This window comes from Lissotriton vulgaris, chromosome 6 (assembly GCF_964263255.1).
Source record: "Lissotriton vulgaris chromosome 6, aLisVul1.2, whole genome shotgun sequence".
Lineage (NCBI taxonomy): Eukaryota > Metazoa > Chordata > Amphibia > Caudata > Salamandridae > Lissotriton > Lissotriton vulgaris.
Genome location: NC_141694.1, coordinates 1,549,754,971 through 1,549,782,408, shown reverse-complemented (window position 1 = coordinate 1,549,782,408; position 27,438 = coordinate 1,549,754,971). Strand labels below are relative to the sequence as shown.

At 48.0% G+C, this 27,438-nt stretch overlaps 1 protein-coding gene across 1 annotated transcript in view; it reads right to left on the bottom strand.

Annotated features, from left to right (window-relative positions):
• Nucleotides 1–27,438, bottom strand: part of LOC147709124 (uncharacterized) — a 3,078,084-nt gene that overhangs the window by 87,855 nt on the left and 2,962,791 nt on the right. The window lies entirely within an intron of this gene.

Genomic DNA, 27,438 nt, shown 5'->3' with positions numbered 1-27,438 from the left:
ATATAACAGTCGGGCAACCTTAGCACCCAGCAGTGACAATTAAGCAGCTATTCCGCTGCGAGTCGGCGCCATCCCCGCTTTTGTAATTGATTGGCGGCAGATCAGGGATAGTCTAGACTGTCACTTAGCCAAGATGGCCACCGCTAAGTGTGCCGCCGGAGGTGAGGAATGAATACCAGGTCGTGTTGAAGCTCCCTCCACTCAAACAGCACAAGCTGCGGTTGAACGGGGAGAAAACAGCAACAAACAGGTAGGAGCATGAGTAATATTAAAATTAGTCAGAGCAGGAAAACTGTGCACCAGTAACATACAATTAAGAAATATGACACGTGTGAAATTAAAAAGGATTAGCGCATATAACAATCGCGCAACCTTAGCACCCAGAAGTGTCAATTAAGCAGCCAATGCTTGTCCCTCGTCTGGTTCTCTTATCACTTTTCCGCTGCCGAAATATTGTTAACATCTTTTTTGGTGGAACTATATTTTCATAAAGTTTTGCCTTTTACTCTTGCAGCATACTTATATAACCATTTATCACCCAGAGAGATTACGTGATTTGCATAGAATGACAGGATGTTGCGCTGCTCCGCCGAGGTTAAAACTGGTATCCCCAGCTTTTGAGTCAGCCGCTTTGGCTGCTGCGCTACATTCTCTCTACTCCTGTGTTATCTGTCAGGGAGCTCTTTCCTTTTCCCAGACGATGATTGATGAAAACAGCTCTTTAATTTCTTACATAGGAGAAACCGATGCATTACCGATGCTTGTTTTATGTAGTACTCTGTCCCAACTGTGGAATCTCTGCAGTCATAAAATTACTAGCCAGCTTTGGTGATTGGACTAGACACAGACGGGTACTGTCAGCCTTGGTTTTGCAATAGATGAAGCGAAGGTGAATTTCTACAAGTCTCTCTCTATGTTAGTAAAAGGTATCTTAGACAGAAAATCTTCTCTCCCAGACAGAAACTCGCCTGTGAAGAGGATGCACTGTCACTTGGCATTTTTGTTGTTCCAGATTGATACTTCTGCCTGACCGCCAAGGGCTTCCCGGTCGTTCTGGCCAGAATGTTGAAAGGCTCTCATTAAGTGATGTACTTCCTTTATTTACTTTGTGTATCTATTTCATGAGTTCCATTGCTCTGTGTATATATTTAATATGTTTTCATGTTGTGTATCCATGCTCTTTATATTTGATTATTTTATTCGACAGTGCTTCTTCCTGGCATTTGACAGTGCTTATTCCTTGCAATTGACAGTACTTATTTCCTGCATTGGACGTCCATTATTTCATGTATTTTATTATTATTATTTGCTTATGTTTTATCCCTTGCATTTGACAGTTGAATTACTTGTGAGTGTTTTATTATTACTTGCTTTTGCACATACACACACACACACACTCAGGATCGCCACTCTACATTTCTCCGAGAATACATGGGAGGTGGAGGCTCCCCAAGGGAGTTAGGAGTGTGACAACTGCTATTGACTCTCCCCACCCTGTCCCTCTTCAATTTCTGAAATTTTACTCCCGATAAATGGGTCTCCTGGTGGAGAGCTATGCCTGTATTTTTACATTTTAAGTAATGAAGTACTTTCTTTTTCGTAACATAATGTAACATGCCATTACCTCCTCATTAGTCTTCCTCGCCACATGACTTACATAGTGAGCTTCAGCTCCACGACAGAACCCTCCAAAGTAAAAAAAAGCCTCCCACCCCCTCCCAACATGGCCGACCAGTCACCCCTGACCTCTATAAGAGGCGGGCCGGCCCAACCAACAGTCTGTTTTTTTTGTTCTGCGCGATTCTCTCCGGAGGCGCTGTAAGGTAAGGTTGGGACCTGCCCTAGCTGGTCCATGGGTCTTGGGTTGGAGGTCCTGCCTTAGCGGACCCTGGGACCTGGGACCTTAACCCCCTCCCCCTCTTCCTTCCCCCAGTCCTGTGGGACAGGTTAGGTGCTGCTCTAGCATGCCAGGGCTCTTGGAGGGGGGGGGGGGGGGGGGGCGGCGGCAGGGGAGTTGGGGGGTTCACCCTTTTCCTGTTCCCGGTCGTTTTAGGTTTTGTGGTCCTCGCCCGTTTGACGGGCTCTAGGGACCGACACTGACCCCTGGCGTTTTATGGGAGGCGGCGCCGGTCGCTTGTTATGGCGGCCGCCGTAAGATTTACTTTCTCCCCGAATGCGTAACGCTGGGGTGGCTGGGTGCCGCATCTAGCCTGCGCGTCCCGGGGTTAGTGCCTGCATCGGTCCTGGTGTCTGTGTTCCCCGTGGCCGCTCCCCGCTCAAAGCTGGTAGGGCGTCTGGAGACGGCCTCGCGCCTCGTTCTACAGGGGTCCGACGGGCCGGGTGTACAGGGGGCTTGCAGCGCTTACCTGTCACCGGCCGTCCTGGTCTCTTCCCCCGCCATTGCGCTGTGCAAGAGAAGTGGGTTTTCAGCGCTGGACGCTGCTGCCGGTCTGGGGGTTTTCTAGCCTAGGGCCCGCGGCTCTGTGCCGCGCTCTGATTGGCCCGAGACGCGACCCGCCTTTTGGGGGCGGGGTCTCGCTCCAGGTGCGGCGTGTGAGGTTTAGGGCTTGCAGCTGTGTCCTCTGGCGGATATATTATGCTCCCTGCGCCGGGGGGCCCTTGAGTTTCTCCGCTTTCTTTGGTTGGTGGTGTTTGCTCTCGCGCTATGGATCAGGATTCTGTCGCAGCAGGTCAGGTGACTGACTCCATGTCTGCATTACCCTTTTCGGCTCAGTCCCTGCAATTGATGATCCAGTTGGCAGTGGCTGATGCCCTTGCGCTGCGTGATGCACAGGGCCCTTCCTCGCCGAAACGTCCACGCAGGGACCCCACTCCTGTCTCGGATGCGGAGGGGGAGGATGAGGATCTCCATGGCCGTTACATCCAGGGTCAGGAGCTTTGTGAGGTCCTTGCCCACATCAAAGATAACTTGGCCTTCCCGCCTCCTGCAGCGGAGGAGGCTTCCGAGGATTTCTTTGTCCAGTATCAGCGTAAGGCTCCGGACTCCCTTCCGCTTCATGCGTCCATCAAGAAGGTCATCGAGGGGGAGTGGCTGGATGTTGATAAGCAGTCCTTTCCACGATATCTGGCGAAGCGTTACGCTGTTGAGGAGTTCACTCGGGACTTCCCTCCAGCAGTGAAGGTAGACTCTCTGGTGGTGGGTCTGTCGTCCCAGGGTTCCATCATTTCGGAGGACGCCTCCCCCTCTGACCCTGTGGACAAACGCGTGGAGGCTGTTGCTAAGCGTTCTTATGCTGCGGCTAATTTCACCATCAGGGCCTCAGCCTATTTGTCTTGCACTGTGCAGTCTTTGTTGAAGGACTTCCAGTCCCTGGGTGAACTCCTGGATCAGGGGGCTGATGTTGTGCCAACGCTGGCCTTGATGGAACAGCAGACGCGCCTCCTGTCGGACATCTCCTTTGATACTCTGGGTGCGGCGGCTGCCGCAGGGGGTGCGGCGATACAGGCCCGGCGTCAGATCTGGCTGCGGCATTGGAAATTGGAGGCGGCCCAGAAGGCTCTGCTCATGAAGATACCGTTTTCTGGGGCTAAGCTGTTTGACCCTCCTCTAGAGGTTATGATTAAGAAATCGGCTGAGGACCGCAAGTTGCTGGCTCCCATCAAATCATCTGGGTCCCGCTTCCCGGGTCGCGGACGGATTTTCTCCTCGTCTTCCAGGGGTAAGGGCAGGGCGCCCTTTCGTGGAAGGGGTCGCGGCCTGGGCGCCCCTTACTTCAACAAATCCCGGTCTCAGCCGGCGGCTGCCGCTCCCTCTGCCGCCCCTAAATCCTGGCTTTCGGCTGTCTCCCTCCGGGGTGTTCCCCGTGTGGGGACGTCTCTGCCACTTCCTCCCGGCCTGGGAGGAATCTGTCACGGATCTTTGGGCTCTTCGGATTGTGAAGGAAGGGTTCTCCATCACCTTCTCCTCCCCTCCTCTGGATTTTTTCCTCGCTACGCCCCTGCCTTCCTCCCTGGTCAAGAGACGGGCCTTGCTGGCCGGAGTTCAGGACTTGCTTGCCAAAAGGGCCATCCGCCCGGTCCCTCCCTCACAGAGGGGTTCGGGAGTCTACTCCATCCTTTTTCTGGTGAGGAAGGTGTCTGGGGATTTCCGCCCGGTGTTGGATTTAAAATGGTTGAATTCTTATATACCACATACTAAAATCAAAATGATCTCTCTGCAGGAAATTCTGCCTCTTCTGGTGCAGGGCGAGGTGGTGGCTTCGCTGGATCTCCTCGACGCCTACCTCCCTGTCCCGTTACATCCGGTTTCTCAGTCCTTCCTCAGGTTCTGCGTTGGAGGTTCCCACTATCAGTTCCAGGTACTTCCGTTTGGCTTGTCATCTGCCCCGAGGGTATTTACTAAGATCCTGGCCCCCCTAGTGGGTATTCTGCACCAGGAGGGGATCAGGGTTTTTCCGTACCTGGACGATTGGTTAATCTCTGCCTCTTCTTTTTCCAAGGGGATGCTGCACGTCGGACGTGTCTGCGAGGTCCTCTCCGCCCACGGCTTCCTGATCAACGAGCGGAAGTCTCATCTGTCACCCATTCAGGACTTGGCTTTCATTGGGGGTCGTCTGGACATGGTGCTGGGAAAGGTGTTCTTGCCTCTAGGTCGCCGGGACACTTTGTGGCGGGATCTGAGGTCCCTTCTGACTCGGGGTTCTGCCCCGGTTCGCCTCTGGCTACGTGTTCAGGGCCTGATGTCGGCAACCATCAATGTGCTCCCCTGGGCTCGCCTCCACCTTTATACCTTGGTCAACCATCTGATTTCCTTCTGGGATCCCCGCTCGGAGGATTACGAGTTCCTAGTCCCGGTCTCCCCTCAGCTCCGTTCGGAGTTGGGTTGGTGGTTGGTGGAGTCTCACCTCTACGAGGGTCTTCCCTTCTTGGTATCCCCGTCCAGGGTGGTCACGACCGATGCCAGTCTCCTCGGCTGGGGGGCGACCTTGGGCGCAGGGTCGATTCAGGGTCGTTGGGATCCCCTACAGTCACGCTGCTCCTCGAACTATCGGGAGTTGAAGGCAGTCCTCCTGGCCTGCCGTCATTTTGCTCCTTCTCTACGGGGTCACCATGTCTTGGTCAGGACAGACAACCAGGTTGTGAGGAGCTATGTCAACCATCAGGGGGGGTGCAGGGTTCGCTCCCTTTGGTTGCTGACTCAGGAGTTGTTGTCTTGGGCGGAGGCGTCGGTCCTGTCTCTTCGGGCTGTCTATCTCCCGGGGTCCGACAATGTGGTGGCGGATCGACTGAGTCGGTTCTTCCCATCGTTGCCTTGTCTCTCTCTGACTCCGGTGGTGTTTCGACGCCTGGTGTCTCGCTTCGGTCTGCCGCTGGTGGATCTGTTTGCGGACGGGGAATCGGCCCTCCTGCCCAAGTTCTGCTCTCTCCTCCCGGTTCCGGGGGTGTGGCGGGTTGATGCTCTGTCATTCACTTGGCCCTCGGGTCTACTGTACGCATTTCCCCCGTTCCCACTGATTCCTTGGGTCCTCTGCAAGATTCGCTTGGACAGAGCCAGGGTGCTTCTGGTGGTTCCCGGCTGGGTCCGCCGCCCCTGGTACCCTCTCCTGTGAGAGCTGGCGGTTCAGGCCTACTAGCCGATCCCGGATCTTCCCTTGCCTTTGAGGGGCCCCCCGCTCCCGGAGTCGGTATTGCGCCGGCTCCATCTGCAGGCCTGGCTCTTGAGCGGGTGACGCTGCTTGCTCGGGGTTGTTCTTCTGGAGTAGTGGATTTACTGCAGGGCTCCCGCAGGTCTTCCACCTTATCTTCCTATGCCCGGCACTGGGCTTCTTTCTCGCGTTGGTGCGGTCTGCATGGTGCTGACCCCGCCTCCGTGGACCCCTTGCGGGTCTTGGATTTCCTGGCTGAGGGGTTTTCCTTGGGCTTGGCCCCGTCTTCCCTGAGGGCCCAGTGGGCGGCCTTGCGGGCCTTCCGCAGTCCGGATTTCGACGGGCTGGATTCCCTGGTGGCTCGTTTGCTCCGGAGTTGTTTTCTCCGTCGCCCTCGGACGCTCTGCCTGTCTCCCCCTTGGGATCTCCCTCTCGTTCTGCGTGCCCTTCAGGGTCCCCCCTTTGAACCTCTGGCCTCGGTGGCTATGCGGTTTCTCACCTTTAAGGTGGTTTTCCTGGTGGCCGTGGTGTCTGCCGGGCGGATGGGCGAGCTGGGGTCGTTCCTCCGCTCCCCTCCCTTCTTGCGGGTTTTGCCTGACAGGTTGCTTCTCCGTCATGACCCCCGTTTCCTTCCCAAGGTTCCTTCCCTGGTGAACCGGGCTCGGGAGGTGTCTTTGCCTTCTTTCCCTCCCGACACGGATACTTCCTTGTCCTTGCTGGATGTCCGGCGTGCAGTTTTAGTTTATCTTGAGCGCACGTCTTCCCTTTCCCGGTGTGATAGCCTGTTCGTGACTTTCGGTCCCGTTCATTCTGGCCACAAGCCCTCTCTTTCCACCTTGAGTCGCTGGCTTAAACAGGCTATCATCCTTTCCTATGCTTCACTGGGTTCGGTGGTACCGGCGGGGGTCCAGGGTCGTTCCACTAGGAGTGTGTCTGTGTCCTGGGCCTCCTTCAAGGGTGTCTCCACTGAGGAGATTTGTCGGGCGGCGACGTGGTCGTCCCCCCACATGTTCATGGAACACTATCGCGTTGTCTTGGGTGGTTCTGTCCCTGGGGACTTCGCTGGGGCTGTTCTGAGTGCGGGAGCTGTGGCTCCTTGATGGCCTTTTCTTTGTGTCTGGATTCAGGTTTGCTGTAATTCCTGTTTTCTTTTCATTGTACTAATTAAACCTTGTGTTGGTTTATCTGCATCACCGTGTGGTGTTGTTCTTCTTGTGGTCAATGAAGCCTTTTGGCTTGGGTATTTGCTCACTATGTAAGTCATGTGGCGAGGAAGACTAACGAGGAGGTAATGCCCCGGTTACTTACCGGTAATCTTCATTACTCCGAGTATAGTCTTCCTCGCCACATGAGTTACCTTCCCCCTCCCTGTCTGGCTATCGGCTTCATTGTTTGCTTGGTGGTTCAGACTGTTGGTTGGGCCGGCCCGCCTCTTATAGAGGTCAGGGGTGACTGGTCGGCCATGTTGGGAGGGGGTGGGAGGCGTTTTTTACTTTGGAGGGTTCTGTCGTGGAGCTGAAGCTCACTATGTAAGTCATGTGGCGAGGAAGACTATACTCGGAGTAATGAAGATTACCGGTAAGTAACCGGGGCATTTACAATAACAGTGATCATGATCAACAGGGTGCTTGAAGGCCCTCATTTCATTGAGTGGTGGTAGTCGTGAGCAGGGCCCAAGCTATTCATCCAGAACAGGGGATGGTTTTCAGCATTGCATGGAGCAGTGACTGGTTGCTGATCAAAATTTTGGTTTGCAGGGAAGAGAAAGAGGGGTATCTCACCGCAACTGTATGTGTGAGGGAGTGGCTGCACACCAAGAAGGCTGCACGCTACTGAATCCACAGTGCCACCGGAGCTAAAGGACCACCAGTCCAGGCCATAGGGGCAGATTTGAGCCCAGGGAACAGAGGGGGCAACGAGGAGAAGACGGAAACGGCTCCCTTCTGTGGCAGAAACAGCACAGCACAGACCTTTGCTATAGTGTGACATACAGAATGGCAGCTGGCAGACCCAGGAGGTGGTGAGACTTTCAGCTGCTGACTGACTACTGTGGCCGAATTTCTGTGGTGGAGACCCCTCCGGCGTTGGCGGTAGTGTAAAGCATTGCTCGCACCCCTGTGGAGTAATAACCAGCGATGATCAGAAGGTTACAAAAGCGGCTGGCTGCACTTGTGTCCCCTGGGCTGGGCCTTAGTCTGCGGTGGCTTTCCTTGCTGCAAGGATGGGCTGGCCGGTAAGCGGTGGTAGCACACTGTGGTAGAGATGTGGGCAGCCCCCCTCGCTGGTGACTGATGCAGCAGGCACAGAGGTGAGGACTTCTGGACCCTTGAGAGTGGAGCTGGAGGCTGCTACTGGGGAGGACCATCCAGGTGAGGGCATCCTGGAGAGCGTAACAGTGCTCACTGGGGATAAATCTGCCTAAAGGGGTGAGATTTGCAGAGAGGGAGACACAGGTGATGGGCGCTGAAGATGAGCCACTTGCTCCTGACACAATGTTGCGCACCCTTGACATTGATGAACTGCGGTGTCCAGGCCGCGCATGGAGCAGCAGACGCTCTAGTGCCTGGAGACAATGTGAAATGTGGTGGCCGCCAGCTGAGAGGGGCAACATATGCTGAATCTTCACTTAGCTTGTCTTTTTGGTGCACAGCTCAATCCTTTCATTCGGCTATCGGCTCGGCCGAAGAGCACTAGCAGTGAGATTGTGGAGGTGAATATCTGGGCAGTGTGAGAGCAATGGTGGTGGGGGACCACCCAGGAACCGCTAATAAACCACACAGAATGGACATGACTGAACAACTGGCTAGCCCTGACAAATTAAACCTGATTTTAAATGCTGTGAACGCCTCCAGTGAGGTACTTGAAAATAAAATAGACAAAGAAGTTATAGATCTGGGAATCCTCTGTGACGTTCTAACAACAAGGAGGGACAGATTAAGGACAATATTTACCGGGGTCCAATGTACGTGTCCTACAAACTAGATACCAATAGAATGTACAATGTTCCCCACCAGAAGGGAAATAGATTAAAGGAGTGACTCTCTCTCTGAAGGTTGTTTGGTCGTGCAACAGGGCATAAGGTAAACCCTTGACGGAATTAAGGATGCCTCACACAATTAAAAGGCTGGACGACTATTGCCATCCTACCTGATGATTGTCTTGTATCATCATTGGCCTCCTGCTCCAGCGACAGGCTGGCGGTGCAATGCCTGCCGGGTAGTACAGGGTGCTACTCTTTGGTGGAGTTCTTTTATTCCCGGCCAATAGGTGCGTGTGTGTGAGGGGCCTAAAGGGTGCAGTAGTGAGCGTGAATGGAAGGTTAAAAGGGGTCAGTAGAGTCCACTAAGAAACCTTTATTGAGGTGGCTCACTGCCTCGTTAAAATTGGTGAAGGGAGGGGTACCGAAGCACAAAAGTAAGGTGATTTGGCCTCGTTCAACCCTCGCCTATGGTGCGGTCAACATGTTTCATGCCTCTAGGGCAATTCTTAAGGACCTAAATAAGCTCATCAACTAGGAGGAAATTCAAACAATTTGAAAGGAATTTCGCATACAACCTGCGTGGTAGAAGTACCAAGGCAGGAAGGAGTCCTGCGTAGGTTCCCACCCTAGGTGTGGGAGGAGAAGAAAAGAAGGACTCAATCATTCCTGGCACCATCAAGTGGAAAATTACAGGGCAGGAATTTGCACGCGGAAACATCATGCAGTGGTTAGTATGGCTCAATGGCTCATACCAATACATAGTGAAGGTGCGAGAGAGAGAGAAAACAGGGGAGGGGTTACACCGTGTGTGTCATATGTCATCAGAGATACGAATACATTAATTCAATATACATCATGTGTTACACTCCATGCTTGTCACTCATCTGTGTATTACAGCTAAGGGGTAGTGTAATTGTTAAAATTTGAAATTTGAAAAAATTGGAAAAATTGAGAAACGAGCCATAAGCACTTCAATGGGGAAGGAGTAATGGGATCACCGGGGTGGAACACTCGAAAGAAGTTCTTACCCTTAATCCCTGAAAGACGGTCCCCACAGACTGTCCTTGTGGGGCCTGAGCTGTTAGGTAGTTACCTAAATGAGAGGGGGAAAATTTAGTTTGTGGTCTTGGTCAGGAGAAACAAGACGGTGTTAAGTGGTCCATTTGGTGGTTACACCTACAGGATCGCCAATTGGTACCACAAACAGACCCCATCGTGTTCGTTTGCCACACCTTACCTTGTTCGCTCGAGGCACTAGGCTTGTAAGCACCTACCCCTACCACGGCGGCGAGATCGCAGGACAGCCGGTGGATCGGTGAGAGGCTGAGCTGCTTAAGAAGCAGACTTCCGCGGGCACCATGAGTGGGCGTGGTCTGTGGAGCGTTGCTGGGTAACGCGGCCAAGCGTGGTGTGGAAAGAGAGGGCGGTCAGCAGCAATGGCCTGCGAGCGTCCAAAATGGAGCGCCATCTTGGAGTGGAGCAACCCTTATTATGGCGAATGGGAAGGGTTACTTTACGGGTGGGGCATTAACCAAGGAGGTGTAGGTCCCATGATCGAACATGAGTTGCGTTTAGGTTGCTTTGACAGATGTTGGGGCAATCTAAGCATGGTTTATCTGGCTAGCATATTCCAAGGAACAGAATCATTGAGACCATGTGCATCTGTCTGCAGACGATGCACCCACCGCTGTTCCATTCTATATAGTGCTTGTTGGTTGATCGAAGGGTGGCATTCAAGGACAGTCCATTGTATGCTTTCCGCCGAGTGACTCTGTTGTCTGCAGTGTTCATACAGCCGGGTGTGTGTCTTCTTACAGCGGATGTTGCTGTTATGCTCCATGATGCGTAGTTTTACAGTGCGCATCATCATACCGATGTAGGTCAACTTGCATGGGCACGTTAACATGTAGATGCATTTGGAGCTGTTGCAGTTCGTATGTTTGTTAAGGTGCCAGGTAAAATCATTAGACAGTTCTATGGTTTTTCCCTGGATTGTCTGAGGGCATACCACACATGATCCACATCGATAATGGCCTGTAACAGGGGGCAAATCCCAGAGAGTGTTCAGAGGACGAGTACTCGTCTTTTTAGGACGAGTATGGATAAGGGTGTCCTTAAGGTTGGATGTCCTTTTAAATGCAAACCGGGGCCGAGGTATGTCTAGGCCTGCCGTATTCAAGATTCCCCAATGCGAATTCACAGTCTTCTTGATAAACGCAGAGTTTTTTGTGTAGGACTTAACACATGTGATGGTGTCATCTTTCTCCTTAGTGTGGACTCCCAAGAGCGAGTCTCTATTGTTGTTAAGTGCCCTTTTTAATGATTTCTTGCGAAGTCTCGTCGGGTACCCCCTATCCTGAAGTTTATGTTGTAGGGTATTGGCTTCTTGTTTATAGTCTGTTATTGAGGTGCAGTTCCTGCGTAGCCTTAAAAATTGCCCGAAAGGCAAGTTGTCCCTTAAGGCTCTGGTGTGGTGGCTTTTATACAGAAGCAGGCTGTTCCTGTCAGTTTCTTTCTTGAAAAGAGTAGTGGTGATTTCTGTGGGATTTAACTTGATTGTCGGATCTAAAAAAGGTACAGAATCTTCTGAAATCGTACCTGTGAATTTCAAAAAGGGGTCTTGAAGATTAATCCACGTGCAAAAGGCCTCACAGCTGGTCCGATCGCCTTTCCAGAAGACTAGAATATCGTCGATGTAGCGACGCCAAAGAGTGAGGTGTTCTCGGAACGGGTTCTGATCAGATGGGTAGATGTAATTTTTTTCAAAGGTCGCCATATAAATACAGGCCAAGCTCGGTGCGAACGTAGAACCCATAGAAGTCCCGCAGATCTGATAAAGCTGTGACTCGTATCTGAAGACGTTTTCTGTTAGGGCTATGTGGGCTAGTTCCATGATGAAGGAAATAGGGGTGGGAGAGGACCATTCTTCCAGCCGCAATGTGGATTCCACAGCCTCCAAGGTGGCCTGTTGTTGAATGTTAGTGTATAATGCCTCTACGTCTAAAGTTAGGAGGAGGTCAACATCTTCTCTGCCGTCCACTTCGTTAATCAGACGGAGGACGTCTCTGGTGTCTTGGAGGTATGATGGAATTTGCTTCACCAAGGGTTGAAGAAAGGCATCGCAAAATTGAGATAATGGCTCCAGGAGTGACCCTATTCCGGAGACTATGGGTCTCCCGGGAACTGGGGTGGTACCCTTGTGAATTTTAGGGAGGGTATAAAAGTAAGGCGTAACAGGTTCCGTGGTGGTAAGGAAGTCAGCCTCTTTCTTGGTAATCCATTCGTTTTCTTGGATGACCGTTGCTTGAAGAACAAACCACACATCAAACAATTTCATAATCTGACGATTGCAGAAAGACAAGCATCCACCAATCTGGGTAAGGATGAATCCATCGTCATCAAACAAGCAGACAAGGGGGGAGCAACGGTCATCCAAGACTATGAGGACTACGACCGCGAATGCAGACGACAACTGTCTAATAATACTCACTATAGACCCCTCACTGAAGATCCAACTAAACGGCTGACGACTACCATCATGAGCCTCATAATCGAGGGAGAGACAAACGAATGGATTACCAAGAAAGAGGCTGACTTCCTTACCACCACGGAACCTGTTACGCCTTACTTTTATACCCTCCCTAGTTTCGATGTAACCATTGTAGCTGAGGCCGAGGCAGAGGCCTCAGGTCTTGGTCTATCCCTATGTGTGATTACTAGCTACTGAGAGAGGTCTGCATTAAAGCGTCATTAACAGGGGTGTAGCTTCCCACTAATAAATGCATTTTGTGATAAATAGTTGGTACAGGTTCTTTCAGTCGGTATGGTGCAGTGTCTGTCGGATTTCACTAGCAATGTTTACATACATGGGCAAAAACGCTCACATACACTCTCCCTCTCTCTGTTTGGAAAGACTTTAATTTTTTTGGGCTATTTCATAAAATAATGTGCTTTCTCTCACTTAGGGCCTGATTACGATGTCGTCGGAAATCCTTTCACCGACAGTCGGAATCTCCTAGACTGTCTTGGAACCCATCCGCCCGACTTGTTCCTAAACAATTCTGATTGACCGATTACGATGCAGGGGGAACCATTCAGTCATTCCGAATCGGTCCCAACCGGCATTAGGAGAGTCTGAGTCAGTCTGAGCCGATTCGTACAGGTCTACATACCGCATTTCTGACTGACCGCCTTTCCCACTCGGTCTGCCCGACACGAAAAGGCAGTTGGAAACTGACTTTGGGGGCCCCTAGGAGGCCCGCTTCATCCTGAAGCCTTCGGTTGGGGGTCGAAGAGGTACCCAAGGGCCCCCTGTAAAACAATGCACAGTGTGGTGGGCACCATGGGGTGCCCCGTCACAGGGTGCAATATTTTCCACAGACACCTATTTTCCCCTATAGGAGCCTGTGTTGTCGGTTGGAACACAGGCTCCCATTAAATTTAATGTTAAAAGTGTTGCATCTATAGTTTGCTATGGACAGAACAGTTTTTACCTTATAAGAATTACATTTAGATTACTGTATTGTGGATTTTTGTTGTTTTGGTTTAGATAAAGATTATTTTTCTGAACTGGAGTGGTGTCATTTTACTTTTTTTTTACTGTATTACTGAATGCGAGCACAAATGTTTAAACCTTGCCTCTGAGATAAGCCTGTCTGCTCGTGCCAAGCTACCAAGGGGGTTAGCAAGGGTTATTTTAGAAGTGTATCCCCCTTATCCTGACTAGGAAGAAGGGTCCCTACTTGGACCAAGGTGCACACCCTTGCCAACTAGAGACCCCCATTTCTAACAGTGGGTGTTCCCACATATCCATCATGCATTCTGACATATTCCCAGATTTACCAACACTAGTAGACCTCGGAATATGTCAAAATTGTATGCCTCCCCATTAGAGGCACAACAAGGAGAAACCGATCAGGCGGCAAAGTAATTAGGAGGATTAATGCCCATTCCCCTTGAATAAAGAGATCGGAAGTACATGAATGCTGTTGAGTGCGTTCTTGTTTTGTTTGGTCTATGTGGGATGATATGTATATATATATATATATATATAGATGAAGGCTTAAGCGAAGCCGAAACACGTCTCTCTAATCTCGGGGTCGAGGAAGACGCAGGAAAATAAAAAAGCCTCTTCCTAACAGCCTTGTGTACGCACCTTCTTCCTTGGGAGCAGGACTGTGTTTTCATATATATATATAAATATATATATATATGGGTGAGTGAGTGGGTGTGTAAGAGGCTGTAATGGAGAAAGAGAGGGTGAATGAGTGGCTGTATGGGTGAGTGTGCATGTGTATCAATGGCTGTAATGGTAAATGAGAGGGTGCATGGGTGACTGAGCAGGCACATAATTGTATGGGTGAGTGACAGGGTACATGAGTGGCTCTATGGGTACATGAATGTGTGTGTAAGTTGGTGTATTGGTGAGTGGGTGTGTAAGTGGTTGTATCGGTAAGTGAATGAGTGTGAGTTGCTGTATTGGCAAGTGAGTGTGAGAGGTTGTATGGGAGAGTATATGCATGTCTCAGTGTATGTATTTGTGAGTAAGTGAATAGGTGTGTGAGTAAAGTTATGGGTGAGTGAGGGGTTGTGTGAGTGACTATATGGGTGAGTAAGTAGGTCTGTGATTAGCTGTATGGGTGGCTGATTCAGTGTGTGAGTGGCTGTATGAGTAGGTGTGTAAGTATCTGTATGACTGGATGTGTGAGTGGCTGTATTCGTCAATGAGTAGGTGCATGAGTGGCTTTATATATGTGAGTTAGTGGTTGCGTTAGTGGCTGTATGGGTTGGTTGATGTGTGAATGGCTCTATGGATCAGTGAGTAGGTATATGAATGTTTGTATGGGGCTGTGTATGGGTATGTCAGTGGTTGTGTGCGAGTGAGTGTATGAGATGTATGGGGGTGTAAGTTTGTGTGTGAGTGGTTCTGTGGACCATGTTATAAGTGATGTCATTTGTGATGTCATCAGTGATGTCATTTGAGATGTCATCAGTGATGTTACTGAGCATGTAATGAGTGATGATATATGTGAGATCATAAGCACTGCATTGGGGGGGCGTACGTTGTAGCGAACTCAGATAACTATTACTGCAGAATTTTACTGGTTTTGTACAAGCGAAATCTGTGCCTGACTATATAGTCCATGTAATTTTTGTTTTTTGCAGTACATTTCTATTGTGTTTTAGTTCTATTTTCATCCACCCAACCAGTAGTGCGCCAGGAGGGGCATTTGCAAAGGGGTGGAGAAAGGGAGTGTAGCATCTGCAACCTCTCAGCAATCCCACTGTTTGGGACTTACTGGAGGTAATTGGAGGGCTCGTTGGCCCCCAAGGACCCTTAGCATCCAAGAGGACTTCATCCCCTAACTAGTAGTGCACCAGGATTCGCGCTTGCAGAGTGGTGGTAAAAGGGGGCGGGGCCTCCGGGAACTCGTCGGGTCTTTATTTTTCATTTTATTTATTTTTAGGGATTACCCCATCCCCCAGGGTTAGGCATTTCTACAATGGGGGAGGGGGTCTTACAGCTTCCCTCCTCTAGCAGATTTTGGCCCCAGGGACCCCAACCCTCGGAGCCTGGCCTCTATTGTGCGAACCCTGATCCCACCCAGGGCACCCACTCTGTTGCTGGCTCCCCGCCTCCTGTAGGACCCAAAATTGCTTTTACACAGAGGGTGCTGCTAAGATGCAGCTCCTTCTCTGTGAAAGCAATTTCGCTTCACTTCTAGCGAGCGAGAGCAATTTATGCTTTCGCTTGCTAGAAACAGAGCTTTTGCTATGGCTTGGCAGAAGCGGCAAATCTCCCGCCAAGCCCTAGCAATAAGCTATGTCCCTGGTGTGGGCACCCTAGGACATGGCACAAACCGGCCATGGGGAAGTGCCGGTCCCCAGGGCATGTATGACTCCAGGAGGGGGGGCCACACGGCCCCTCCTTTCTTATGTTAGGGCCTGCCCCAGAGAGGTGGCAGTCCCTGTAGCTGAGTAAGACCGGGAGCCCACGCGTCACCCCTCCTTTTTAAAAAAGAAATGATTTTGGACCCAGGGAGGTAGTGTTCCCTGGGCTAAAGGGGGTCTGTGAGGCCCCCATTTCATTAGCATTAGCACAGAGGAGGTGGCGGTCCCCGAGGCTGCGGGGGAGGCTGTATAGGCCTCTCCCTCTCTACTTTAATAAATAGCGGGTGGGCGTGTTGGCACCCCCTGCATAATTAAAAAACATTTTTCCTGGGATTTGGCCCACCTGGAGTTTCCTGTAAAAGATGGTCAAAACAGAATATTAAAAAATACTTTTAACACCCGGTGGGGTCCCTGTCGGACTCCCCCTCCATATCTGGGGGGATCAGGGTCTCAGCAAGGATAGCACTGCCCTAATCCTATGCTTAAAGACTTTGATAGAAAAGCAGACATTTGACGTGAGCAGATCTAGAGTGTCGCTGATGTTGAGAGTGCTCTATACAGGAGCTGCTTTCCACCTAAACTTGAGAACTACCCAGAGTTCTCTGCTTCTTCTTGCATAATTTATGAGTCACTCTATGCCTGAAAGGGTATTGATTTGACTTATACTGGGTGCTCCCTTTTGTCTGGACAAAGCAATACCTCTCTGAAGAGCTCTAAGTAGAGCAAAACTGTGTCTGGATTGCTTTTACTAATTTCAGGTTGGCTTGGTTGGTATTTTACCAATTCAAAGCTGTAATACTGTGCCCGGAGTGGTAATTGGCTTTTGTCATTTGGACAGCACTGTGCTAGTCCTATGCTTAAAGACTTTGCTGTAGAAATGGCAAAAGACTTTGTCCCTTTCTATCTCAGCGTGGATAGCACTGTGCTAATCTTATGCTTAAAGACTTTGATAGAAAAGCAGACATTGAGGTGTCGCTGGTGTTGAGAGTGCTCTATACAGGAGATGCTTTCCACCTAAACTTGAGAACTACCCAGAGCTCTCTGCTTCTTTTTTGCATAATTTATGCATCACTCTATAACTGAAATGGTATTGTTCAGATATTATATATATGTTCCAACAAAAAGCCTTTGAGCTTTAGAAGAGCACACAACTCTGCACCAAACCCTGCAGCATTGATTGCCTTGCTGAGCTTGCCTTCCAAAAGCCTTCCTGTATTAGCCAGTTCGACGCTTTTTGAGGCTGGAACCCCCAGTAATAATGGATTGCTGCACATAGGGATTGAAGAAACAGCACTTTATTTAAATTATGTTCATTTAATGTAACCGCCCTGAGTGGGCGCGGCATATTCAGGACAAACAGTAGCATGCTGGTAGTTCGAGTCCTGAAAGTGCTGAAAATTATTAACCTTAAGTAGGCTCAGTCCCCTGTGATTCATTGAGCCGAATTATATTCCTTAAGTAGGTGAAGGAGTTCGGTTTTGCAAGCATCCTTGCCCAAGAGACAGCGTGCCTCACGGAAAGGAATGTTACCTTCCGTGGCCGTTTCCTTTTCGACTGTTCAGCCCTCCTGGAAACTGGTGCTTCTTCTCATGGCCAAGGCAGCCGTGCAAGTAAAATGTTCCAACAAAAAGCCTTTGAGCTTTAGAAGAGCACACAACGCTGCCCCAAGCCCTCCAGCATTGATTGCCTCACTGAGATTGCCTTCCAAAAGCCTTCCTGTATTAGCCAGTTCCGACGCGTTTCGAGGCTGGAACGCCCCGTAATCATGGATTGCTGCACATAGGGATTAAAGAAATAGCGCTTTATTTAAATTATGTTCATTGAATGTAACCGCCCTGAGTGAGCTTGGCACATTCGGGACAAGCAGTATCATGCTGGTAGTTTGAGTCCTGAAAGCGCTGAATAATATTAACCATAAGTAGGCTCAGTCCCCTGTGATTCACTGAGCTGAATTATATTCCTTAAGTAGGTGAAGGAGTTCGGTTTTGCAAGCATCCTTGCCCAAGAGACAGAGTGCCTCACGGACAGGAATGTTACCTTCCGAGGCCGTTTCCTTTTCGACTGTTCAGCCCTCCTGAAAACTGGTGGGGGACGTGGGGGAGGAAAGTAGACTCGAGCTTTAGTAGAATTGAGAAATATAATTAGACACAGCAGAAATGAAAAGTCACAGAGCTGCATTGCATGAATATGTCTCTGAGAAAGGACAAGTGGGAGGGAAGTACTAGCAGAGCAGTAGACATGTAGGGAGTAGAGCATTGATAGGCTTCAAAGTATAAGACAAGCTAAGGTGTGGAAATGTAACAGTAACACATGCACAAGTCACATTCCATAAACGTGTGATCAGCTCTTTTTCTAGAAAGTATTACTTTTTGGTATAATATGCTTGATTTAATATGCAAATGTATGACATATTTGTGGTTACTAAGGTATAAAAGAAACTGCCACATTTTAAGTTGAAGTTCAGATTCCAGTTCCACAGAGCTGATTGACCTTCTGCTTGCTTTTTATAAACGGTTTTGGGCATTGCCAACAGAATTTGTGTCATCTTTTTTTTTTGTCCTGCAACATTTAGTTTATCTTGACTTTTTCCATCCTGCGCCCAAGTTGATGCTCCCTGCCTCAATTGGATAGATACTGCGCAAATGTATCAAATAGGGAGACACTGAATATTACACTAAAGTCTGCCTATTCAAAAGATGGGCGGGTAAGATCCCAGGGGTAGGAGAGATCGAACTTTGTACCATAAAATTTAAAAGTGGATGATTCTTTGACAATCATTGTAAAGAAATGCATGCATGGGGTTTTTCTTTTGTGAGGATGCAATGATACGAAGTGTGGTGATTCCTGGTACACAGCGGAAGACTGGCTAGTGTGAATTCCCCTTTGAAATAAAAGGGAAGAATAGCAGGTGGAAGTGCATTACCCAGGAGACAGCTCCTGGAGGAGACATTCCTTTGGGAAGTGATCTAGCAGGTAGTAGTGTATTTCCCAGGAGGAAACTTCTGAAAGGAACATTCCTTCGGGGAGTGCCCACAGATATCCTGGTTAGATCTGGAGGGCTAGTGTAGAAATAGGACTGGGTAACAAGTGTGTTAAGTCAGACGTAGTTAGACGGTCATTTGATTGGCGCCGGCAGGCCTTACTTTCGACAAATCAGATGCTCTACTCCCAAATTCCTAGATTTAAGATATCTGGAAGACATCTTTAAGGAAGAGCGACTGAGGAGACTAAGGCATCAGTTGGTGAGTCTGACCAGTTAGGTAACTGGGCAGCAAATTGCTGGTGTCAATTGACTTTGGCCCGGGCACGGCCATACCCTTTGTTGCCAATCCAAAAAGTGCATTAGTTACAACTAGACAGCGCTCCATGAATAAGGAGGATGACATAAAGAGTACAGTATTATATGATCACAAGGGACAAATCATAGAGAAGTGGCAGGATTCCCTTGGAATTATCATAGAGTCTGGTATAAGCACAAGAAAGAAAGGGAGCACGTTCTTTCCGATATTTTAATACAAACCACCTAAAGTGTCCTTGAACTGGGGAAAGGTTATCTCAGATAAAACACAGGGAATCAAAATAAAACATCCCAAGACAAGCCTAAAGATTAATAGTAATCCCCTATAAGTGAGACTGATAACTCACCCTGGCAGGTAACAGATGAAATTGAATGTATATTTTCGATGGGCCCATGGAGAACCCCTGTGTCCATATAATACCCATGGAATTCATAAAATGACTTAGGGCCTTATGTATGAACACATTTTCCCATAGACACAGAATGGACAAAACCCTTTGATACATCTGGCCCTTAGTCACCCATCATATTAGAGGCATTTCTTGATGCATTCCTCAAGGATATTTATGATTCTGGAGTTTGAAAAATGAATGGGAGTGCGCGTCTTCGAGTACTGCAAATAGTTGTTTACATTCACAATAATGTAACATGTATTGCGTCAGGCACAATTCCTCTTAGCCCCCCCCCCCCATAAATGCACCCACTCCAGATATAACCATGGAAGAAGTGTTACGCAGACTAGAGATAAGTGTGCTTGATGTTCACCACATTGTCTCAATGTAGTACATGTGAATTAAGGTAATACTGCATAAGATCAATGTGTTCACCACTACTATAGGTTAGCTATATTCATAGAACAGAAATATATTAGTAAATGAGACAGGTCTAACCACTTCGGTGCTCAGGACGGCCCCCGGCTGTCCGACGTCATGGTGGGCGTGTGCTAAGGACAGCCGGGGGCCATCCGATTCCCGCCCACTTATTAAGAATTTGCGTAGCGCTGAAAGGCTAAAAGAGGCAAACAGCAGTGGGCAAATGAACAAGGGATCAATTCTATTACACATAACAAATGCACACATCCTTAGGGTATCATGGAGATCCCTCTGGAAAACATGATAAAAAGTTTTCCTTCAGACAAGAAGAAGATACAGAAGTATTGTAAACAATGTTACAAAGGTACCAAGGGCCATGCCCAGCCATGGCCAAAGGAAGGAACCTTAGACGAAGACATAATTGAACACATATCGACTTAAATTCACTCTAAGTATGATAGAAAGAAAAGGGAAGCCACCCTACGAATATGGCGGGAATTCTGCAATACAAAAACAAACTTAAATCCAACAGCACCTGAAGAGGCAATAACAAAGTCCGCAGAGTAGGCCCAGCATTACGGTCTTTACCCCATTCTACAAGATTCAGGGTACCAAGAACCCATTTGAGTTGCACCTAAAGAGGAGAGACACCAGCTGCAGGGTACTAAGATCCAGTTAGAGTGGCACCTAAAGAGGAGAGACAAAAATGATGGTAAAACAAGGCACCTTTGGACCCCACCCCTACAACTCTTCAGGCCGGTTCAGAACCGAACCGAAGAGACAGACTCAAATGAATTGAAGCACACTGTTATGCAGAAAGCTCTAGAAGCTCTGCTCCCCTTCAAGGACAATAGACTACGGGACATGTTGTTCTTAGTCTGGGAGACACTTGTGCTGAGACTTTGAGAGAGGTAACTGAGGAATGGATAAAAGAAGAAGAAGCATCGGAGTGGGACATGGAGACACCACAATTCATGAACCCCAAAATGAGTTACAAAATGTAGGTGGACAGAGGAAGATGGGGTGAAGGAATGCAGGCCTAATAAGGATGCAAATGATCAGCACACTAACCAGAGACCACATCATTTCCTCCCGCGCCCACTGCGGGGGTAAGACAGACCTTAGAAACATAGAAGAAGTCAATCCTAAAAAAAGAGTAGATTGGATCTAACACCCATAGAGGTAGTAGAATATAAGGAGAGTAGTTATCATTGTGAAATCTTTCCGGATGAATTGGCAACATGGACTAAAAAGGAAGTAAAGAAGCAATGGTCTGAGAAGTATTTTTTCAACCCATCATTTAGCAATTGCTGAAGACTTTATATGGCAGGGGCAGGGCAACCCAGATTGGAATTACCCATATATGCAAGAGTGCCTTGTGGTCTGAGAGGAGTATGCTATAGACAAGATAAGTAATACACCAGATTCGGGTTAGGCCCAAAACCAGTAAATCCTTGACCAATAACTCAGTCACCCCTCATTTTCAAGGGAGAACAAATGGCCACATAGGTACCATGGTCACAAATGTATAAAGAGAATTTAAAGAGGGCACTCCCCATGCTGCTTGAGGGAGCACAAAAATTGTTAGGATGCTTTGAGAAACACAGTTGGAGTGAACCTCACCTTGGGTGATGTTCAAAGCTTGTTACATTTTCAGGTGGGAGATTAAGTAAATATCATTTTTATCAGGGCAGGATTCTCTCAAATAACATTAATACATACTCAGTTGGACAGGTCACCCATCAAACAATATCCATCAATAGGGCTGGGATGTGCTCAGGCAGACATACCTAGACAGACCAGACATTGTGGCCCTTATGGCAGAGGGCATAAAACCATCTGAAGACATTACAGAATTCATTGCCAGAATGAAAGAACAATGGGTACAGCAAGAAATATGTAACTGGGAAAATACTGGAGGGAATGAAATACTATTTTATAATGTATTGAAACAGGGCCTGCCCACGGACATAAAAGGACAAGGAAAGGACAGAGCAGGCAGAGAGAGCCCCAGCTAAGTTGGTGCAACAGAAACTTAAAAAACGAAGTACAGAAAGGGCACTTGTATCAGCACCACAAACAGCGCTTACAACGCCAGTGCAGGTGCAGGCATCAGGAGGGCAGCCAGTAAGTAACATGGGAAAGAGACAAGGAGGTTTTCCTGGAGGCCACGGGCCAGTGCAGGGAAGAAGACAAGGAGGATATAGGGCAGGACAACAGTGTTATTATTTTGGCAATACAGGTCATTTTACAAGAGAATATAGAGCGAAAAAGAGCGATGAGGAAGCACAGGGGTGGATCACTCCTCAGATGGGGCTGCAACAGATGGACTGGGCTCCCCAACCAGTAACATAGGAATGTCTGCAGGTCCTTCAGGTTTAATGGACCGCACAACAGGGGCAAATGCCACAGAATATGCCCCAGGATGTCAGAAATACTATAGGTGGACCCACACAGATCAAGATGGGAGGAGTAACTGTACAAGGAGGTAATCCCTTTTCTACACAATCCAAAATGTCTGGAGGAACACCAACCAACAGCTAAATACAATGAGAGAGCCCACAGACAACCATTATCTGTCCAATAATATCGGTAACCCAAAGTTCCTCATCTATCGGTAACCAATAGATGAGGAACTCACTGTGATGTAGCCATAGAAGATCGCCCCTATAGTTTTTTTAATCAATACTTGAGACACTAAATCTTGTATAAAAGTAGGAAACTACCACTTTCTCACAAGTCAATGGATACACAAGGGATTTCTGGGGCTGTCAGGAGGGTTTCTTTTACTGAATCAGTGAGCATGACAATAGAAGACACACAAATTGAAGTACCATTGTTATATTCCCCAGAGGGACCGGTCAATCTGCAGAGACCTGATGATTAAGCTGAATATGAGCATCTTTTTTTGAAGATGAGTATTGTGTATGTTACACACCTGGTATTACACCAGGCAGGATGCTGTCACTGATAGCTCATGAGGACTTGGGACAACAGGTCAGAGCAATTACTGTGGATACAGAGGCCGTTTTGCTTTACGCTACTGGGGAAGACAGTACAGATATCAAAATTACTATTCTTCAGACCCGAGTGACCTGTGGATCCCATAGAAGAACCAGACATGGTGTGAGAGATAATGGCTCTTGAAATAAAGCCACGTAATAGCATTTGACAAGAGACAAGGACTGTGGGAGTCAATAGTATTTACGGATCCAGAAGTCAAATTGCGACACATATCAGATGAAGAAATGTTTGATGGCCTATCATTTGAGACAGTGGTATTTCAAAGGGATATTCAAATGACAGTACAGTTGCAATACAGGATGGTGCCAAAACATGTGCAAGACAGTACAATGAGAGGATTTCGCAAAAGTACCAGAGAGTCTGTGGACAAAGGGACTACACAATATGGGACTGATTGAAGGAACTGAGCCTGTTAAAAATAACAATGAAACCCTGGGCGATACTGCCCAGGGTGTGTCAGTATCTCTTATCCAAAGAAGCAGAAGAAGGCATCTTTCCCATAATACAGGCGTTCCTTGAGCAGCGAATAATACAACCCTGTAATACCACAATGTATCTGATAAAAAGGCTAAGGGGGGACTTGAAGGATGATTCACGATTTCGTCCCCCTGAATGTTATAGTAATACCAGAACTTTCAGTGGTACCAGACCCGTCAGTCATACTGACAAACATTCCTATGGATTCCACCTACTTTTCAGTAATTGATTTGAAAAATGCATCCTTCAGCATTCCACTGCACCCAGATAGTCAGAATTTAACAGGGTTTACGTACAGACACACTCAGTACTGCTATAGATGGATCCCCCAGGGCTATTGTGAGTCTCTGAATATCTTTAACAGGACAGTGAAAAAGGATTTAGCAAACGCAAAATGCAAAAGCACCCTTTTATGGTACGTGGACAACATTTTGGTGTGTAGTGCTACTGAAAACATAAGCAGGGAGGACAATATTAGTCTTCTTTGAATGCTTGCAGAAAAAAGATATAAAGTTGACAAAGACAAATTACAATATGTGCAGTCAGAAGTTCAGTATTTGGGACCGATAATATCTAAAGATGGGAGGAGGGTAACACCTGATAGAGCAGGGAGCATCAGAAATATGCCCAAGCACACCACCTCAAAACAAATGCAGCAATTCCTAAGACTCTGTATTTATGTGAGACAGTGGGTATTTGATTATGCCACTCTGACTGCACCAATTTTGACCGCTCTAAAAGAGCCCCATACCAATAGGAACAAAATAAACTGGACTGTTAAATAAGACACAGTATTTCGGGAGCTGAAGAACACAATCACAAATGCTCCAGTGTTAGGTATACCTGACTACAGCAAACCATTCTACCTCTTTTGTCATTGTAATGGAATGACAATGACGGACGTACTGAATCAAAAGACATCCAGGGGACACAAGCCAATTGCCTAATACATTGGGCTGCTATATCCCGGTGTGAAAGCTCACTACCAATGTGAGCAACAGCAGCATTTGCAGTCCAGGGAAGCTCACAACAGTGATGGGATCACCTTTAACATTGTGGGGCTGATTAGGATGGGGGGACGGACTTTCACTGGCTGCAGCACAAGCCGCAATGCAAAATGAGATACATTGCATATCCCTGCACTACGTGGGAGGCACCATGTGATGCCTGCCACATGGTGCACAGATATGTAGGGGGGTATTATAGGTGCCCCCCACAACCAACAGCTTGGGGCAAGGTGGGAAATGGGGCCCGTAGTGGGTCTCCAAAGTCCCTTTCCACCTGCCTTTTCATGGCAGGTGACCCACCATGAAAAAGCAGGCAGAAAGGGAAATTGTAATCCCTACGGTGGTGCCTGCCATTGTGGGGAATACAACTCCCTCCGATGCACCAGCGGGCTCAAGGACCCCGTTGGATGCGTGGCAGTTGGTCTTTCTGACCGCCAACAAACCACCCGCCATTGTAATATGGCGGCGGGAAACTTGCTTACGATGGCGGTGAGACCGCCACCGACAGGCTGTTGGTGGCGGTCTCACCACCATCGTAATCGACACCTATATGTAGAGCATGCATTATTTGCTATTTTACAAAGAAGTAAGAGCACCCTCACAACTCAGAGGGCATCTGGGCATGAAGTAATACTTTCAGTACCATCTTTACCAGTGTTTTCCTGTCACACAGTTAATGCAGCAACATTCTTTGCACACCCAGTTACTGATGATGAACAAGTACATGACCGTGCTAATTAGATACACGATGAAGAAAGTAAGGTGGGGTAGGATGCCCATCCCAGAGAGCATGTTGCTCTTTGTTGATGGATCCTCTGTCATAGATCAGGAAAGTGAGATTAGACATTTAGGAGCCGCAGTTGTAAGAGCTGAACAGCAGGGATCATCTGATACATTACAAATGAATAGCCAAATGACACTGCCTTCTCATTTCAGAGCACAGCCGGCTGTATTAGTGGCCATCATTGAAGCACTGCAGCGAGTTGAGCGACTAGAAGTTACCATTGATTCAGATTCAGAGTACATCACCCCCACTGTACATTCTATCATTTACAGATGGAAAAGGAGGGGATTTAAAGATTTCCTGGCACAATTAATAAAAGCTTTAACACTTCCCTCTAAAGTAGCAGTAATAAAGCGTGCAGCGTCCTTATCGTCCTAATCCTTATCTCCAGAGGTAATGCTCTGGCAGATTGGGCAGCAAAAGAAGCCGCTATAGCATTCCCAAATTATAGTCAATGTGATCAACACACATTAGGAATGATGACAAGCAGGCAACAGGATGCTGTAGAATCACTGCCCCAATCTACTGAAACACAGTGGCGGCTCCTCCGCTCAGGCATAAGAACATCACCCACTGCTTTTCAGCAGGGTAATAAAAGGAAAAATAAAATGATAATACCTTGACGTTATTATCATTTTATTTTTTCCTACTGCAGCAGTTTTGCGGGGCAGGTCAGGGCTGCTCTGCTCACAGAGCAGGGGAAAGAGTGGTGACACTCAGTAAGTGCGTATGAATGTTTGGCCGGCTGTTTTGGGCCAGCCAAACAGTCACACGCACTTTGCATGTTCGCCACCCAGGATGCAATGCAAGCTGGGTGGGGAACATGCCTAGGCTCCCAGTCCCCATCTGACCACCGAACCACGGTGCTCAGACCATGCTGTGATTGGCTTTGGGGAGCCTGGGTGCTTCCTGTTTCCGGCTCGACGGGAGGGACAGTGGATGAGAGACCCCGATCAATGCCAGCTGCCATTGCCGAAACAGCAAAATAACATTCGAGTGAATTGCAAGAACAAGCATTACCTCACAAAGTGGATCTGTGGGAACAGAGAGGCTGCATTCAGTCACCAACGGATCTCATTTACAGGCAAGAGAGTGTAGGCAAGCCAGTAATGCCACAATCCCTGTTGTACATGGCTTTAGAGCAACTACACCTCAAAGCACACACAACAAAAGAATATCTTCTTGATCTATTACAGGCAGATTTGTTTATTCCAAAACTATTTGAAATGATCATGCACATTGCAGAATGTGCAGTATGTCAACTGTATAGCCCCAAGCTGACCTTAAAGGTGATCAGATCAACAATGCCACGCCCAATAGGTCAATTTAAATATCTACTCTTTTATCGACATGATACAAACAAGTAACAATTACAGGTATCTTATATTAAATGTTTGTCTATTCTCATGATGGATTGACGCCCTGTGTACATCTGTGTGCATGATGATGCCAAAGCAGCAGCCAATTTTCTGACAATAGGGGTGATACAGAGGTTGGGCATGACCCCAGCAATCCGCTCCGATAAAGGGGCCCAATTCTGTCAACGCAGTATTTCAACACATTTGCATCGCTCTAGCAATGCGACATATACTGTCATCTGTTTATCACCCCCAAAGTAATGGAATCACAGGGCACCTAAATGGCCTCCTCACAAATAAAATACGCAAACTATGTGGTACACTGCAAAGGAAATGGCTGTACTGCCTAACACTAGCTATGTATGTCCTCAGAAATCAGCCAGGAAGCCATCACAATTTAACATCACATCAAATAATGACAGGCTGTGCCATGCCCACCCCTTTAATAAAAGAGCAGCAAAAGACACATGCCCATAAAACAGCTGAGGTTTTAGGAAGATTGAATGAATTATTTGTCTGAGTTAATGAAGTCTGTCAAGTTCTTCTCAAAACAGGAAACAGTATTGCGAAAGGAAAAGACCAGTTCGATGCCTGTTGGCCAACAGGTTTACATGCAGAATTTCATCCGCAAATAGAAGATTCCTAAATTCGACAGCCCTTTCTCAGTAACAAGGAGTACCCCAGTGCAGTGAAGGTGGATGGCAGGAAACAATGGGTCCAAATAACAGACATGCAACTGGATCCCACCTTGCCTCAGACACTTCCACAGACGGAAGGGGAACAAGAGGGGGAAAGAGAGATACAAGAGTAGCAATGTCCCACTTCAAAGCGCGAGTGCAGTATTTTGTCAACTATACTGGTGTACAGTTATGTATTGCTGTTTTGTTTTTCTTTTATGTCTTCTGGTACCGGTGGCTACATTTGCAGGTAGCGACATTGCAGTAGTATTTTACCTGATGTATGGGACTACGTAACAAAATTACACGCTTGCAGAGAGCAGTAGCCAAACAGAAAAATATATCCCATAGTATTCATGCTGCCTCGTAGATTATATGGCCCCTAGCGCCGAGATACCCCTTCGGGGGTGATTCGTGCGCGATACAAGTACTGGATTTACATTTTTTTTATCAGCAAATGACGGAGATAGGTATGCAGTTCTATAACTTCTTGCTTTGTTTGTTCTCTGATTCCACATGCCACC